Genomic DNA, 18,636 nt, shown 5'->3' with positions numbered 1-18,636 from the left:
AAAGGATATAAGCATACATATCCATGCAAGTATGAGGGGAAATTAATCTTTGAAATGACAGATCATTTCCAAATCTTTAACCACTATCTACAATCTATAGCCAGCAGCACTAAGATCCCAGTCCACAAGAGGAATATCTGACAGACAAGGACATTTTATACAAAGTAAAAAGAGCAAACCTACCCATTAAATATTGCTTGTTATTAATAGGTAAGTTTGTCAATGTATTCTGACATGCCATACCACCATTATTAGCAGGATCTAAAAAATGTTCTGCCTAAATAAAATGTACAAAAATTCCTATAATCTTTAAAGTGTTATTGAAACTTCAAAAGTCATGTTTAATCTGTTTACATTGATTGTCTTCATTACATTAAAATCAAAACTGATGGTCAGTGCCATCTTATGCCCCGTACACACGCATCGATAGTTGGCTGTGAATTTTCGGCTTGTTAGTATGATGCTTTCGACAACCGACTCCGACTTTTCGGCCGAAAAAATCTGGTGTGCAGGCTATAAAATTTTTGTTGGCCGTCAACATAACGGCCGATTTTCCGTCAGTCAGTACAGATTTCGGCAGACAAAAATCTGATGAGCAAGACTGGGCATGCTCAGAGAAGAAAAAACACACGGAAAGTCAACCATCACATGACATCACTTCTGAAGTTGGTTTTTGTTGGCCGAAAAAATTTGTGCGCAGTCTAGAGCACATTTCAACCAACACAACAACACTGGACAAAAGACGGCAGATCGGTCGGCCGATAATTGTTGCGTGTGTACGAGGCATTAAGAGCATTTAAGGGCCCCGGGCAATGCAGTGCACAGGGGCACTGCCTACACAATCACCCACGAGAAAAAAAAAAAATGGAAATTATCGATAGGGCTATATTTATTGGTACAGCAGTGCCAGGCTAATGACAGCCTCCAAGTTGGGGCGGTTGGGTCCAGTGAACACACACACACGGATGGGAGTCAGACTTTTCTGTGTGTGCCTGTTCCCATGGAGGCGGACAGGCATTCCTGCAGTTGTGGGTTCCCCCTCCTTGGCCCAAGTGGCCTGACAGCAGCGAAGGGCCAACAGGCGCTTGCCACCTGCTAAGTTTGGCGGTGGGATGAACACGGGAATCGGGACTAATGCTTGGCTGGGTCCCAATCAGTAAGATGGCCCTGCTGATGGTCCTTGTTCAGGTACCTTTATTAAAGATTGACAAGACTTTAGGGTTGATTTAATAAAGGCAAATAACCTGTTCACTTTACAAGGGAAATTATACTTTGCAAAAGAATTGTCTCTAGATCTTAGTTCAAAAATACCCATTCCCATGCAAGGAAAATGTGAAAAAAAATCATTATTAATTGCATGTGATTGGATGATGGAAGTCAGCAAAACGTATCCACTAAGCTCTGGGAAAAATTATCTTGCAAAGTAAACAGCTCACTTGTTTTTAGTAAATCAGCCTCTTTGTCTTCTGTTTCGCGCTTTTCTGCACTAATATCCTGCCCTGCTCTTCACTATAAGTATTTATTCTAACGCTTATTGAGCATACATGTTTAGTAATTTTCAGGACGTCTGCCCTGAAAATATACATATAGCAGATGCTGAATTGCATGCATCAAGCCAGAGTGTGGAAGAGAATAACAGCATTGAGTTGTAAAAGAGGATTACAAAAGTTGAAAACAGTAAAAAGAAAAAAAAATGATGTTTATACTGCACTGTGCTTTAGCAAGCTAAGTAAGAACCAGTTAGTGTTTACATCTACTTAAAGTATAGGTCCTCATTTACACAGGTGCAAAGCCTCTACACCATGCATTGACCAATTGTTTAGATGGCTGGAGCCAACAGGTGCTGCATGCAGATAGCGCATGTAAGTCTACAGGGTCGCAGTGGCTGCATGGACACGAAAACTCATCCAAATTTAAAAGGCAGGCATAGGGGTGTGCACCCTCTAATGCACACTGTCTGCTCCAGCCACAAAAGGGAGACCTTAATCAACTCACTCTGCTGAAGTCGGTTCCGTAATATTCTGATTGGATACTATGAGCTACTGCAACACAATTATAAAAACTCATTGTATGGGGGATCCTTTGCTGCCATTCCAATTATGCACTCAATCCTTAGAATCATTGACCATCAACACCTCCAACTTTGTATCAAATATTCTCAAGAAGGGAAAGAAAAAGGGGAGGCGCCAACTGAGTGTAGCCAGCTGGCCAGCATGAGACTCCCACTGACACAGGGATACTCGTCTCCTTCCACCCACTGCCCAGCATCTCTGAACTCTGAATGCTTTGTTTCAAATTATTCTCAAGACTTGCCATCTGTGCAATGAAATATCACTAAAAAAAAAAAATATATATATATATATATATATATATATGTAGATACAGTACACGAGGGGCCTTCAAGTATTTTCTGCACTTTTAGATTTTTGTTGGAAACAAAATGAGGGTGGGAGGAGTAATAAATGCTGTGTCATGTGACTAGCCTTTATGGCACACTGGCTGACCTTGCAGTTTAGTATAAGAATAATAATTGTTGGGCCATGTGACTAGTCTGTCTGGCAAACTGTCTGACCTTGCAGTTTAGTATAAGAGTTGTCAGTCACACTGTGGTAAAGACAGCCGCAAAACATATAAAAAAAGTGAGGAAACTTTTAGAAGAACCCATATATATGAGAGATAACCAGGGAGTGAATTAGAAGCTTGGTGGTGTCATTGGTTAAAAAGGGCCGTATTCTAGAGATGTTGTGGAGGTTAAGATGGCATGATATGGACAGGGATTGGATGTGGGCCTACAAGGACAGTTCAGAGTCCAGGGCTACCCCTAACACCCTGGCATGTGTGGAAGGACTGATAGTTGTGCCATTGATCTTGACAGAGAATTCAGATTAAGAGGCACGTGGGGGAGGAAATTTTATGAGCTCAGTTTTAGATAGATTCAGCTTGGGGAAGTGGTGTGGCATCCTGGCTGATTTGTCTGTTATTAAATCAGTGATGTGGGAGGAGACTGATATATACAGTATATATATTTTTTTTTTATTTTTTTTTTTCAAGCGCTGCACAAACTGTTGGCACTATGTTGTATAATAATAATTATTTCTATATATATATATATACATATATATATATATATATATATATATATATATATATATATATATATATATATATATATATATATATATATATATATATATATATATATATATATATATATATATATATATATATATAAATTAGCCATGCATGCTTTAGGACAATACTACTACTACTGTATCTAGCAGGAACTCTAAAAAAATATTTTGTATAATCCAGTTATATCCAAGAAGTATCTTGTCATAGCTTGTCATTCCCCATGTGTATTACATTTGCATAATGATTCTTTCTTACTCTCTTGACAGTGAAACATATTCAGATTGCTAGTGTCTCTTTGTGACTATATATTCTGATTATTTACTTGTATTATTGCGTCAGTTTTAATATTCAGCACAGAGTTGCAATTTTGGAAGAAAAAATAAATCAATAAGGATTGAATCATAGAGTTATTATGAAATGGAGATTAAGATTTGCATAAATGTTGCAGAAGGAGAAAAAAAAGCAAAATTTGTGTCAGGTTTCATTACCGTCACTGAGCATTTATAGAAGTTTGCAAGTTGAGGCTTTTTCATGCACTTACAATATAAGTAGTTTATAGAAAATAAGCTTCGGTTTATACTAAGAGCATTGGAGCAGTTTCGTCAGGTATCAGTGGAGAAAACGTTACTGTGAATCCTGGTGATAACAGAATACATTTATAGGGTATACGCAGCACATAAAATACGAGTACATTCACAGTTTTTAGTCTTGTTTGCTTTACACATTAAAAAGAATTATTATAGAAACTAAAAGTGGTCTTAAGAGAACAGGGAAACACTAATGTAGGCACTATCATGGGGAATAATGTGATTGTTTCTGAGAGGTAAAACAAATGTGTAAATGTTACACATGCACTAAAGGTTATGTAGCTTGCATGCACATGAAAAAGTATATCTGAAGCTAGGTTACATTTGAGGTTTCCTATAAATGAAGATCTTCTTATGAACTTTATATGCTGTTGGAAGGTGCCATATCCATAAAAATCTGGAAATCATAGAACCGAAGTACCACAAACATATAGATTAAAGCTAAAACACTTCATGTATACATGCGCACGGGCAGGGGGATCCATCAGGAAGTTCCTGTAGGAAGTGTGACTGAAGGCTGGCATACTAAATGTGGTGGATTAAACAACAAACTGGTATTGCTTGGAAGAGTGCATGCAGGTGAATGCCTACATATTGGACACTGTTTGCTTCGGTCCTATGTCAGAAAGTACAGTTAGTGGGACCTTTGAGTGTTGTTCTGCATAGTTTTGAGAAATTCACTATTGGTCAGGCATTACTACTGGAGGGTGTTACTATTTTAATCTGAGGTGTGTCTTGTGATCCATTGCAAACATACAAACATTTTGATCTCACCTCTAGTGATGAGCCAAACACCCCCCCTGTTCGGTTCACACTAGAACACCGCGAACAGGGGAAAAGTTTGATAGAACATGCAAACTCCATTGAAGTCTACGGGACCCAAACATGAAAAATCAATAGTCCTAATTTTAAAGGCTTAAATGCAAGTTATTACCCCCAAAAAATGTATGGCGGTCTGTTTTTATTTTTAATTTTTTTACTTTTTTGGTGAATGGCTAGGGGTATGATGTACCCGACATCTATTCACTTAGGGGGCCGGGATCTGGGGGCCCCCTTGTTGAAGGGGGCTTCCAGATTCTGATAAGCCCCCCATCTGCAGACCCCAACAACCACAGCCCAGGGTTGTCCAGGAAGAGGCCCTTGTCCCCATCAACATATATATATATATACACTACACTGCCTGATCTATTACTAGATACAATGCATAATCCACTAACTACCTGCCTAATCTCACTCCTATCTCGCCTAACACAGTATACACTGCTGCAGCTTTATATAGTGTGTAGCATGGACTTAGCCCCTGAACCATGATTGACTAAAGGCACCCTGCCTTTGGCCAATCACAGACATTTTGCTGTGATTGGCCAAAGCATACAGGTCATGTGCATGCTTTGGCCAATCATCAGACAATCAGTAATTTATTCACTGCACCAGCGCAGTGCATTATGGAGCGCTCATCAGCGGGTGAACTTCCCGCCGAGTGCCCCTTTTGTTTGTGTGTTCAGTGAACACACAAACACCCGATGTTCGAGTTGAACTTAGTGTAAAATATGTTGAGATGTCCTCTCTTTGTCCGTGGGAACCAGCATCAGGATAGGGTATGATACAGTGGGGATTGAAAGTTTGGGCACCCCAGGTACAAATTTGTATTAATGTGCATAAAGAAGCCAAGGAAAGATGGAAAAATCTCCAAAAGGCATCACATTACAGATTAGCCATTCTTATAATATGTCAACAAAAGTTAGATTTTATTTCCATCATTTACACTTTCAAAATAACAGAAAACAAAAAAATGGCGTCTGCAAAAGTTTGGGCACAGAATTTATAGCATGCACTGCCCCCTTTGCAAGGCTGAGACCTGCCAGTGTCATGGATTGTTCTCCTATTGGGGCATCCTCAAACAGATGGTGGATGAGCGCAAAGTCCCTAACATCCACCAGCTCGGTGATGTCGTCATGGAGGAGTGGAAGAGGAGTCCAGTGGCAATCTGTGAAGCTCTGGTGAATTCCATGCCCAAGAGGGTTAAGGCAGTGCTGGGAAATAATGGTGGTCACACAAAACATTGACACTATGGGCCCAAGTTGGACATTTTGACTTAGGGGTGTACCCAGTTTTTTTGCCAGAGGTTTAGACATTATTGGCTCTGTGTTGAGTTATTTTGAGGGGACAGCAAATTTACACTGTTGTACAAGCTGTACCCTAACTACTTTACATTGTAGCAAAGTGTCATTTCTTCAGTGTTGTCACATGAAAAGATATATTAAAATATTTACAAAAATGTAAGGGGTGTACTCACTTTTTTGAGATACTGTATATACCAAGTTTCCCTAGGTTCCATGTAAAATTTTGTCACAAAAAATATTGTTTTGCAAAGTCAATAGACATGACATAACCAAATTACTCCAACATGGAAGAGGTCTGATTACCTCTGCATTCCTTATCAATGATTTGGAGATTTTTGTTTATACATTTCCCAGCTATAGTGACATACATTTAAAGTGTCACAAATGCAAACTACCTGAATTTGTCACACTTGTCAGAACAGCAATGTAAATGTATCTGATTCCTGAACTCTGACTACATCTGCACCATCAAAAAATGCCCTTTTAAATCACCCATCTTTGAAATAGCTACTTTAGAAAGTAAGCAAAAATAATTAGTAAACCTTAATTGCTATCTAGAACACGCAATGTTCTAAAGCCAAAAAATGTACTGATTAAACATTAATCTGTTTCCTATAAAGCACAGTTCAGCCTAATTCCAGAGAACTTTTCACATGGGCAGTGAATGTTAGAACACCAGACTGGTGACACAAAACAGCTGTACCTTGATGAAAAGCTGAAGCCCAGAGTAAGCAGGGAGTATACATTGAGTACATTTTTGTGCTTTACTTTAAAGCATTCCTCCACTTTAAAGAATTATTTTCTAGTAGCACATATTGACCATTCCATTGCTCCCCTGCTGCTTCACTCAAACTCTGGGAGCAAAGAAAATAACTGATGCTTTCAGATATAGATAAGCATGTGGCTCAATAAATTGACTCTGTGGCAGTATTAGTACATGTTAATTGGACCACTGCTGTCACATAGGGGCTGTGAGAGTCTCTAGCTCTGTGTAAGCTTTGAATGGAGCAAAGCAAGTAATAGATTATACAGTGTTCTTTCTTTTCCTGCTGCCAGCAGTGATCACATGCAAAAAATGCAACAGGCTGGTTGTACTGAAATTGATTGATGGATACATTTCAGTGCAACTAGCCTGCCCATAGATGGATTGAATCTCAGCCAGTGCCTGCTGAGCCAGCTGAGATTCGAACCATCTTGGCTGACCTAACTCAGAGCTTGCTCAGTGCTGTTTTACAAAGAAAAATGTAGGTATGTGGGGGCAATAACTTTTATTTTGCTCTACATCAGTGGTCCTCATCCCTGGCCTACAGGGCCCACTAACAGGCCAGATTTTAGGTATTACCTTGCGGAGATGCAGTCTAGAGTACTGCAATCACTGAGCAGCAAATTATATCACCTGGGATGTATTTCAGTTATCTTGAAAATCTGGCCTGTTAGTGGGCCCTGTAGGCCAGGGTTGAGGACCACTGCTCTACATGGATGAAGCATTGGTAATGATAGGCATGCCTCCTGCTTACCTTACTTCCAGCACAGACATTGCTCCTGCGTGAGAACCTGTTCAATCTAGTCCTGTTTATGTCATCATGTGGGCTGTTCCTTCACGCCTCATGGCAAGTGCAAAGTCAGGTGCACCTATGCAACTCAAAACTATAGTTCCAGATTTCCAAGATTATTCCTAATTTGTCATCATCCCTTTTGAAGGACCTCACCTTGTATAAATAGTTGTCCAGTAGAGAATTGGTTTGCTCATTGGTGAGGCTCAGCTGTGCTTCTGACTATGAGTTTATGCTCATACTGATTCTGACACATGGCTCCGGTTACTCCTGGCAGTGGCTTTTGACATTCCATCCACACTTTTGTCTCATTATCCCATCCACACTTTTGTTTCATTATCCAAAACTGACTTCCCCTGGTCCTGGGGACACCTAAGTACAGTGCACAGAATCCTTGAATGGTAATTTCAAAACCGAAAGTATGCCTTTACATGTGAAATGACACCTAAGCTGCCTAGTAAGTATAAACTGTGGATGTTGCAGCCCAATTACTTAAAATAAGCTGCTAATTACAAATAATTCTAAGGGCAGAATCCTTGGTTTGCGGTGAAATAACGAAGATGGATGACGATCACTAAGTAGACTATTTTAGTTTTATTGCTAAACACACCCAAGGGAAAGAGAATAAGGGAATAGCATACCCCAAAAACACAACAATAACCTCTCTGTACAGCAAAGGAGTCTGGGGTAAATTGGGATTTCATCATTTCTGCTGGCCCATGGGAGGTTTTTCCCTGGGTATTCAGTGTGTCATAAGTATATCAAGATTGGGCTTTCTGCACCGTAAGATGAAATATTGATTACTTGTACGATGGATATCAGTGTACCCAGATGGAAAGTGGGAAACAGGACATCAGTGAGAGATCATCAACCGTCTCATAACCACCCAATGGTCACCTTTAAAATGGAAACCAGCAGTGTGGACTTGCAGTAGCAGGCATCAGTAGTATTTCAGTCCAAAGTAACATAGATGGAACAGTCCAGGAACTTTCCAAACTCAGCTCCACCAAGAGTAGAGGCCTGACGAGGAAATAACATTCCGGAAGGTTGCTTCAAATTTTTCCAATTTTCCCCAGCTTTCGCCACTGAACAAACTCTATAGTGATTGGATGACAACTCCTGAAGCCTCCTCAACAGTAGCTGACTGACGCACATATTGACTCATACTTAAGAGCACTAATAGAGTCCAGAAAAGTACAGCTATGCTTAGATGCATCTAACAGATACAAAGCAAACTAGGGGCAACACTGCCTAAAAAAGATATATCATTATCATTTGTATTTTACAGTTCGGTCCCCTATGGGTCAGAGTAGATGTAGTAGTGCTTTCTAACCCTATTTATGAGTACTGACCTGCCCCCCTCCCCTCCTGCTGCAGCCAAATGGGCAACAGCTAGGAAGTAGATGGTTGATTCATACTGTAGCTGCAGCTTATCTCAGCTGTGAGCACTTTTCTGACACAAACAATGGCAAGAGGAATGCAGAGGGAGGGGAAACACACCATACTACATGTACTTTGTCCCATAGGGAACATATTTGTAAAACAAAAATTATAATGTTAGATCTTCTTTTTTTTAAATAAATAACAAAAATGTTATACTTACCTGCTCTGTGGAGTTGGTTTTGCACAGAGTGGCCTGGATCCTCCTCTTCTTGGGTGCCTCTTCAGTGCTCCTGTCCCCTCCCTCTTGTTGAGTGCCCCCACAGCAAGCAGCTGATTGGCTGATTGACATTGATTGACAGCAGCAGGAGCCAATCACGCCCCACTGCTGTCTTAGCCAATGAGGAGGGGAGTCCCAGGCAGCTGAGAAACTCCTGCATAAAGATGGGTTCAGGTAAGTTCAGGTGGGTTCAGGAGTCTGAAGGGGGCTGTTGCACACAGAAGGTTTTTTTATCTTAATGCATAGAATGCATTAAGATTAAAAAAAAAACCTTCTGCCTTTAATATCCCTTTAAGGCAGGGTCCCTACACAGGTTCAATTTAAAACACTTTGATCTGTTTCACGTTGTAAAATCTCTGTTATGTCCTCATTCTTCTGCTACCACCTCAGTTCATAGCTCAATCACGGTCCACCAGTCATCCATTAGTTATACTATAAAAACAAGTACCTGTTACTGCAATTTCACTAATGATCAGGGCCAGGAGGTGAACCATGTACAAGGAAGAACTGTAATATATATATATATATATATATATATATATATATATATATATATGAGCAAAAAAAAAAAAATTGCTAGATAGTCGAGATTTCAAAATATTCAACATTAAAAAGCTTTTAGCACCAGACTCAGCTTTATGTAGATGAGCCTGATATTTAAGCTAAGTAGGCGCTTTCACTATCTACAAACATAAAATAAGTTTTTTCTGCTGTTTATTTTTTGTTTGTTATTGCATAGTAACCATTGATATAGTTGCAGTTTTCTTGTAAAATATTGATTCCACTGTTCTTCTTAGGAATATTAATTCCTTTTCAAAAAAATTTTATGCATACGTTAAATCTTACAGTAGCTAGGCAACAGCTAACACGTGATAATAGTAAAATGTAGAAGGAAAATCATTGCTGCTTTCCATTTACAGGTATGTTTACTATGGATTGCTATCAGACCCTTTACTGAATAGGAATGTAAATGCAATTGCTTTTCTTGTTCGCTAATCCCACATGTGTTTGCCTAATATCATTTAGTTTCATAGAGCAGAGACTTCTACAATACTGGCTAAAGAATGACAGAGCACTTCTTTGGCATATACACAGATTAAGTCTATGGACTAACAGTAGCAAAATTCACCACTTCAGGCTTTTTTTCTGTAACCATTTTTTTAATATCCACTTTTACAGGTGTAGGTGATCTCCGTGCATCCTCCATCACTTGTACCAGACTTTATGAAAAAATTGCTTTTCCATTCAAATATGATCCCACTGGTAAGCTCACTCAGCAAGTAGATCACTCTCATCAGATCCTCCCTTTTCATTTAATGTAATATAGTGTGATCTCTAGAGTGAGGAGTCTGGTAGGCCCAGAGCCAGCATTAAATTAAATAAACTAAAGCTGGCCATAGATGGACAGATTTTCGAAGGAACATTCTTAGGAAAAGTATTCTGTTTATTTGTACAAAAAGTCTCAGAACATTCTCAGAAAATTTAAGAGCCGGTTCACATAGCAGCGACCCGACTTGCCGGGGCGACCTGTGAAGTCGCGGTGCGCAGCTCGCACCGCGACCTCGGAGCGGCCGAAACGGACTTCATATCATTGAAGTCAATGCAGGTTGCTCCAGGTCGCCCCAAAGAAGCTCAGGACCCTTTTTCTAAGTCGGAGCGACTTGTGTCGCTCCTATTAGAACGGGTCCTGTGCTAATCTATGGCAGGAGACCCGCGGCAAATTGTCAGGCGACCAAGTCGCCTGACAAGTCGCCCAAGTGTGAATCGGCTCTAAATAATGTTCCAAAGACTTTGTGTGCTTTTAACATCTGATTTTGGAAATATTGGTCTTTACCAAATAAAAACCACATACACTGTTAGAAATGTGTTCATTAAAGAAAAAATGTATTTCCTGTTCATTCGCATTTCTTATCACTACAGTTGAAAACGAACATCTATTTGACCCATTAATGATTACAAAAACAAACAATATTTGCTAAAAAAACGAACAAATGTCCCATTTATACCTTGCTGACGAAATTCATTATGGTAAAGTGCATACTGTAATGCAAGTAAACACACTTTACATGCATTACAGCATTGTGGTGCCATCCATTTGAATGGCCATTTTGGACACTAACTCAATGGACCTCAAACACACATACGTTACAGCACCACACTGTAACACACAAATGTGCCTTGCATTGTGTTGCACTGTATCTGAAAAATAGTACAGGGCCTTCCTTTTGTTTATTTGCATGCACCAGAACAAAAAAGTATAAATTAATCATAAAAATGAATTGCTTGGATCACCTTAATTTATGAAATGTAAGTTTTATTATCAATTTTAGAGGGATTTTTAAATTAAAAAATCAATTCACAAAAATGGCTGCATAGGTTTTCGCTACCTTCTAAGGTTTTTGAGGTTCTATCAGGTGTCTATTGAGGATAGCAAAATACAGAGGCTTTCAGAAGGTAAAACAATGCCTCACGAGAACAAAAAATAATGAGAAACAGGGGTCTAAAAATGCTTATATAATTATTTCATACTAGAAACACAGCAAAATGATACATTGTATTATTGTATGTAAACTAAAAAATTTGGTCAGGAAATTATTTGGAGATAGCATAATTATCATGTAAAAAACACATACTTATTAATTTTATTATACTGTGACGAGATCCTGAGGCCCATTGTTGTGCCATTCATCCACGATCATCACTTTATGTTGCATGGCCCCATGTTGCAAAGATCTATACACAATTCCTGCAAGCTGAAAGCATCCCAGTTCTTGCATGGCCAGCATACTCACTGGACATGTCACCCATTGAGAATGTTTGGGATGCTCTGGATCGGCGTATACAACAGCGTGTTCCAGGTCCAGCCTGTAACGCTTTGGCCGGGAGTCAATCTGGTGATCGGATGTCTTCTGGGTCATCTTCCTGCTGCCTGGGCCACTGGGTGATTCCAATTCTGGGCAAGCTTATCATTATCTTCTACCTTTTGGTATGAGACTCTTGCTCCACCCAGTGGCCAGCTGTAGTCAGTTACCTGATCTTATGACCTATAAATACCCTCTTCCACTTCCTGCTGGCGCCTTAGGATAGGTTTTGCTTCCTGTTTTGTCTGCTGTTAATTTTCTATTCTAGTTGCTGACCTTGGCTTTCCCTGACCACTCTTTGGATCACCCCGTTGAATTGTACTGACTCTGGTTATCGAACTCCGCTCGCTCTTGACCTTTTGGATTCCACGGTTTCCTTTTTTTAACTCGGCTCACTCTCGACCTCTCTTCTGGACTTCGCTCCCTTGGGGTCTTGCTTCTGTCCTACTCCTAACTGTGAGTCATTTACATGTTTGTTGTCACCTGTGCAATAGTCATGCTGTCTAATCAGCATCTTGATATGCCACACCTGTGAGGTGGATGGATTATCTCGGCAAAGGAGAAATGCTCGCTAACATAGATTTAGACAGATTTGGTAACAATATTTGAGAGAAATGGGCCTTTTGTGTACATAGAAAAAGTCTTAAATCTTTTAAAACAGCTCACGGAAAATGGGGGCAAAAACAAAAGTGTTACGTTTATAATTTTGTTCAGTATATAAAGAGGAGGGCAGATAGCATTTTACAATCTTGATCATCTCAACTGACCACAATCTAAAATTTACTGTATCACCCAATATTTTAGAACAACACTCACATGCACTTTTTAATATATAAAACACTCGAAAAACTACTACATTTCCCTTTACTCCTTAATTTCAAATAGCACATTCATCCATACATATCTGTGCTTGAAAACTACACAATGCTTTACCAAGAGAGTTATATCATAGGTATGCACTAGTGTACTTTAGCATATTTAGGCATATTGCAGTTTGCAAATTTCAGTTAGCAGTGAATATGAAACATTGCTCCCAGATCTGTCTACAGCAGGGTTAGCCAATTTCTACTTTGTCATAATAAAGTAGTTCCTGTAATCCTGATACAGACAATTCGGAGTGATGTCTTTGTGGACTTCAGAGACTATGACATACACGATGAAAGATACAATCTACTATATAGCCATATTTGCCAAAGCGTCCGTTTTAAAGTTTCTTGTTCCCACCCCATAGGTCTCTAGATTCACATTAACCTTTAACAAAGAGATTGTGCAATTGTTAAATTTAACACTACTTTACAATAGCCACTGGAGACCACATTAGTTAATAGATCCATACGCTGTTTTAAACATTATTCTTCCTCTAGTGCCAGGTCACTCGTTTCAAGGATGGTCATATTCTCTCACATAGAACATCCACACTACTGTGAGATCTATCTTGCAGTAAAAGGAGCACAGCTACCCTAACTTGGGCAGAGCTGGGTGACGCAAGTGGAGACTGGAAGTGACGCTGGTGCTGTGGCCATGCTGTTTGTAATACTAAAGGTGTTTTTCATGTAAGTGAAAGTCTGCATTAATAAATGGTTTTATTACATACTAAACCATGAGGGGCTCTTGTATTCTGTGAGTTGGTTTACAGAGCTGTAGGAGAGGGACACCCAATCTTTAAAGGGCCATACATCACATTTACAGGAAGGTTGAAAGTATCACAGGAGGGAAAGGAGAGAGGCATACCACCGGAACAAAAGAATGGGAGTGAGAAAGCCTTATAGGAGAAAGCAATATTTGACCTGAATATTGACAGGTGAAAGATTGAAGGTGAGTGCATTGGTGGAATGGTGGTGGGAGTCACTACATATGTGATTGCACTGTGAAGACATGTAAAGGTGGATTTGGTGCACTCTGATACCATAGAATAGAAAAAAATCACATATAGAGCCAAATTAATTCTATAGATTGTGTTGGAGAAAGACTGAGCAGGTTTAAAGGGAACAATACCATAGACTGCTTTTTGTTCAAACATTGTATCATATATGCATATATAGTGGATTGGATTGCCATAGATTTTATTATTCATTTTTTTTTTTTTTTTTACCTATGGCTTATTTATACTCATTTATTTAGATTAATAGGAGATGCAGCAAAGGTACATTTCTTAGCTGTTTAAAATGTGGATCACAAATATCCTTTATTATGGGTTTCATCCAGGGCTCTGCCCACTCCTTTTGGTTGCCTGTATATGCTGTGTACCAGCTAGAGTAAATATGTTACCCATCAAACACAACGGCACATCCAACACTTTGGAAACATTTTAGTTAAATATTTGTTGCTCTAGGTAACAACTGTTTTCACATATTTATCACTCTTCGCACATCTTTATTCAATATACCCTAATATATATTGACTGTAATCATAAACCAAGAGCTTTATGTACTACAGAAGACAAAATCCATAAACCATTATAGTGTCCTTGCTTCAACGTGGAAGACATGCAAGCATAGCAGGCAAAAGGGAAGTCCCTTTGCAGGTTTTCCCACTTTCCAAGCACCTTTAAATTCACAGATGCAATATTGTCTGCTATGATAAACCACAGTGCTTGGGTACAACATTCTCCTCGAAAACAGCTTTCATCTCTTTTTGATATAAATGCCATGAATCATCTTATCATTGTATTTCTGTTCTATGCCTCTACTTATCATTACAAAAGCAATCGATCCAAGCCTGTCTAGAAGTTTAATAAACTGTCATCACAGTCATTGGTCTAGTTTGATAGCTTGAAGCTGCTGCGTAGATCTGTAGCAGAAAAGAAAGGCTGCTCGTAGTTGATCAGGTGATTTGTATCATTTGGCCATTAAAGGTGAAGAGAAAAAAAAATCCATGATACAAACGATTTCTAAAGAGCACTCTGTAATTTTCATTATTCCCATTGGAAGGTACTGAGCACTTGCAAGTAGTAACACTCTACATCTTCAGCGTCCATAGAGAGAAATATTTACTGTTATGACAAGCAACAACACATTTCTCTAGGAATAAAGAAGATAAGTGACATGCATTGGAGGCATGCTATACATACTCTGAAGTGAATGTTTCTATAATAAGATTAGGCTTATTAAAAGAACACAACCTAAAGGTAAAGTCACTGGAAAAGGAAGACACATTGTGGAATATGTGACATTCCTTTTTTTTTTGATCTGTTCTCTCTTATCTGTATGTGTCATCAACGCCACATATTAAAATCAATGGTGCTGGAAATCATTATTTACCTTGCATGATGTCAGTTGTTGATGGCATTGCAGAAGGGGAGAGGAATTAGTTTATCTACATTGCCTGCATGATAACATCTACAGGTAATTCAATAAAAAGTTGTCCCCTTAAGTACAGCAAGCCCTAGTAACAAATCAGCATTCATCTTTTACTGCTCTGACTTAAAAAAAGTCAATTCTTTTGACTACTGCACTTAAGAATTAGAATTGTTTATTGAGACCATAACACCCTAAGACCATAAAATTTAATTTATTAAAAAAAAAACATGGAATGTTGATCATGCAATCCTCAACTATATTATTCTCAAAATAGTTTATGTATTCTGGCACTGAACCTTCAATCTATGCCATGCAGTCAATACATATGGTCATTTTCATAATTTAATCAGACCTTTGTTCGGCATTGATTTTTATCATATTGTTATTATCATATTATTATATCATATTCAGTTTTTGCATTCATTCAGTGGGCACCTTTATGGAGGAAGCAGAGGAATTATGGAGTCTTTTTTTATTAAGACAGTAAAGTGCAGGCACCGGCAAAGAATGGCAACTCTGCAAAGACGTTTCTGTGGCCAATCACTTCCCTCACAGAGCATTTTGATATCTCCGTGGGTCTTTTGTTATGCAATCTCTGCCCTAATGTAATAGAGGGTAAAAAGACATTTTTGGGAGCATACAGAGCACAAACAAAATAATTGTAGGAAGACAGAGGGAGAGCTGCATTTCTAGCTCTCCTCCTGTCATGGAGTTCTCTCCGCTCTTTTAACCAGAGAGAACTCCATGACCACAATAGGCTCTATCACATGACCTGTATTTATAAATGGGTCAATTGCAGGCAGCAGTGTGGAATTATACTTTGGAGTATAGCAGAGATTAGATAATAGATATAAGAGTTAGTGGATGAACCCGACTTTCAACATCGTAGACTTCTATGTACATAGTGAAAGAAAACTGAAGTATCAACCAATGAACGTAAAACCCAGCTTGTTAACAGTATAGTCTGTGCTTGGTCACAAGCAATATCCTTGCAAGTATATCACAAGACCTTGATGTTCTTTTCCTAACATGGGTTGGCAAATACAAACATTTTCCAACATTGTTAGAACTGTATGTTGTCTAGCCAATATTGAATTACTGCCATTTAAAGTATGAAACTGCAATACAGCATAAGACCTAAGATAATGATATTTCCAAGCAGAACCAATAGAATACACATTATCTGGGAAATAGCTGGATTTTTGCACAAGTCTTTCTCACAAAAAGTATTTGCCATCTGCCTCATAAAATGTCTTTATGGATAGTTACCTTTTTTTTTAATGTTATGGCTGTTTTTCCTTCAATCCACCATGGAATGAACATTACGCCAATAGGTAGTCCATTAATATTTTTTCATTTTATGTTCCTCATGTGGGTAAGAACAAGAATTATAGAGGCCAAAATAGTGACCAGTGTTGATCAGGGTACAAGCATCCTTTGATAACCCCAAAAATTACAAAAACTAAAGCTCACACTGTTTAAATATGATTCTCACTAAAAAGCCAATCTGAGAATCTCTATAAATAATTACATAGTTTAGGAATACAAAATGCCTGTTTATTTTGTTCTATTTTAGACCCCATTTGATAATAATTGACACGCGTATAAAAAACATGTACAATATTCTCTTAATGCATTACTTTTTTAGGTATCATTTGAAAATAATGGAAAATAGCTGTAAAATGGTCATCTGAACCAGATTATCCAAGATGCAACCAAGGAAGAAGTGGATCTCCATTTTGTGAGCTACAATCTACATGCTCCTGCAGTAAATACAAATAGTCAAAGCAGGTTACCTTATTTTATTTTCACAAGGGTGTCACTTCACTTGTAGAAGTTAGTGTCTGATGTGGCTGTGCTAGTACATGCAATGCAAATGACATGGCTTCTCTGTGCATATTGCAGTTAGTAGTGTATCTTTCACCATAGCAGTCCATAGCAGTCAATATATTCAAATAAATGGCTTTATTAACCTCCATTTGTATGCTGCTGAAGCCAAAACATTGACGTGAGTAAGTTACATTTCTGCCCAATTTCTCTTATCAATGTTGACATACTGCTAAGATCCTGGCTACCCACCTAAATCTGATCCTGGGCATCCTGATAGTCAGAGACCCAATGCACTTGGTCGAACTTCTTATGCTCCTTTCCTTGGGCATTGAAAAGTCATCTCCTGGGACTACCTAGTCTTGATCATAGAGAAATAGGCTTTCAGTCAACAATTCATGTCCTGGGTTAAAGTCCCCTTTTCAAACCCACTTCTCAAACCACTATGCCCACTTGTCCTAGCTACAGAGCACTTAGCTCCCCTAATCAGACTCTCCCTAGTTGCATGAAGGTAAAAGGTCATCATTCAAACTGCTGATTTACAGATGATGTCCTCCTCTGGACCTCCAATCCTGTTGTGTCTCTTTGCAATCTTTTTCAACTACATTTTACTGTCTGGGTTGGGGTAAAGACAATGTATGATGCCATAATAATTGGAGGAGGTAATGACCTATTGGAGGGTGAACACAGATCTATGTTGGGAACGGGCTAGGCCTTTTTTTATTTAAACATGTACATGTACTTTAAGAATCTGTATGAAGGTACATGTTAGTACCCAAATGTGCTCACAGCAAGTTTGACTGAAATGTTTTCAGTTTTTTTGTTAACATGCTGCATGTCTTCAACATATACTGTAAACAGCAACTGCCATTTTTTTTAGAAAGATCTTGTATTATATAATTTAAGCAACTAATTTAGCATTTATATGAAGGAGTAATTTTATAATGATTTTAGGTTCCAGGAAGAGAAGTTTCATGACACCTCTACAGAGTCCCTTTGGCCAACTACAATTTTGCCTAATTGTTGATTTTATATTTTTACAAATTTTTGCATTTTTTTCCTACTGTAAATTTTGCATTATCAAATTAATAAACAATGATTATTACTATATTGACATCCATGAATGAAAAGTGATATTATGATTGCAATGCACAATGAAAAAGCACTTTCATGCCCATCTCTGGACCAGTGGGTGCTGGTGCATTGGGGACGCAGGGGCGCCTCCTCCCTATCCATGCGTCCAGCCCCCTAATCTACATGCGGGTCGCCGGACGCATGGAGTTCAAATGTCTTTTTTTTATGAAGCCCCTGATTAGAGCCAGAGGCTCTAATAGGCTTCAGAAAAGGGTGGGTCCGGGGTGCAGAGCACTGCGCCCTAGCCCACCCATTTGTGTGACAATAGCAAATGAAAATTTGCTATTGTCCCATGGATCCTCCTCCTGGCCAATCAGGAAGCTGGTCCGAGACCCGTTTCCTGATTAGCCGAAAGGTGAACCCATGCCATTGGCCAAGGAGGAGGGGGAGGCGGGAGGACTCGAGGAGATGCAGGGAGACGTGAGGAACTGAGGAGAAGCCGCCGCTGCAAATCAGCTAA

General features: G+C 39.0%; 1 protein-coding gene across 1 annotated transcript in view; it reads right to left on the bottom strand.

Moving 5' to 3' along the window:
• Window positions 1-18,636, bottom strand: part of PCDH9 (protocadherin 9) — a 656,718-nt gene that overhangs the window by 86,902 nt on the left and 551,180 nt on the right. The gene's annotated exons all lie outside the window — the stretch shown is intronic.

This window comes from Pelophylax lessonae, assembly GCF_965119305.1.
Source record: "Pelophylax lessonae genome assembly, chromosome: 2".
In the NCBI taxonomy this organism is placed as follows: Eukaryota; Metazoa; Chordata; class Amphibia; order Anura; family Ranidae; genus Pelophylax; species Pelophylax lessonae.
This window is presented reverse-complemented; position numbering and strand designations above follow the sequence as displayed.